This window comes from Arachis duranensis, chromosome 5 (genome assembly GCF_000817695.3).
Source record: "Arachis duranensis cultivar V14167 chromosome 5, aradu.V14167.gnm2.J7QH, whole genome shotgun sequence".
Classification (NCBI taxonomy): Eukaryota; Viridiplantae; Streptophyta; class Magnoliopsida; order Fabales; family Fabaceae; genus Arachis; species Arachis duranensis.
In genome coordinates this window covers 63,499,160-63,499,920 of record NC_029776.3, presented here as the reverse complement: position 1 = coordinate 63,499,920, position 761 = coordinate 63,499,160, and positions in this window count along the sequence as shown.

Below are 761 nucleotides of genomic sequence, written 5' to 3'. Positions count from 1 at the left end.
TTGGGCTGAGCTTGATCTATCCACGAGCTGAGGCTTTTCTTGGAGTTGAACACCGAGTTATAGCGTGTTTCTGGCGTTCAACTCCGGGTTGTGACGTGTTTCTGGCGTTTAACTCCAGACAGCAGCATGTACTTGGCGTTGAGCGCCACTTTACGTCGTCAATTACCGAATAAAGTATGAACTATTATATATTGCTGGAAAGCTCTGGATGTCTACTTTCCAACGCCGTTGAGAGCTCGCCATTTAGAGTTCTGTAGCTCCAGAAAATCCATTTCGAGTGCAGGGAGGTCAGATTCCAACAGCATCAGCAGTCCTTTTGTCAGCCTTTTTCAGAGTTTTGCTCAAATCCCTCAATTTCAGCCAGAAATTACTTGAAATCACAGAAAAACACACAAACTCATAGTAAAGTCCAGAAATGTGAATTTAACATAAAAACTAATGAAAACATTCCTAAAAGTAGCTTGAACTTACTAAAAACTACCTAAAAACAATGCCAAAAAGCGTATAAATTATCCGTTCATCAGGCACCATCCCACGCGTAAGCGTGCATCATGCGTACGCATGCCTTAAGCATTTTCGCCCATCCACGCGCACACCTCACCCATGCGTACGCGTGGATCCAGCAGTTTCACCCCTCCATACATCCACCCGAGAGTTGCGCCTATACTGTGCGAGCGCTGTGCCTAAGGCACAAGTCAACCCACGCGTATGCGTGAAGGATGCGTCCGTGTCGACCCTCTCAGACACCACCCACGCGCACG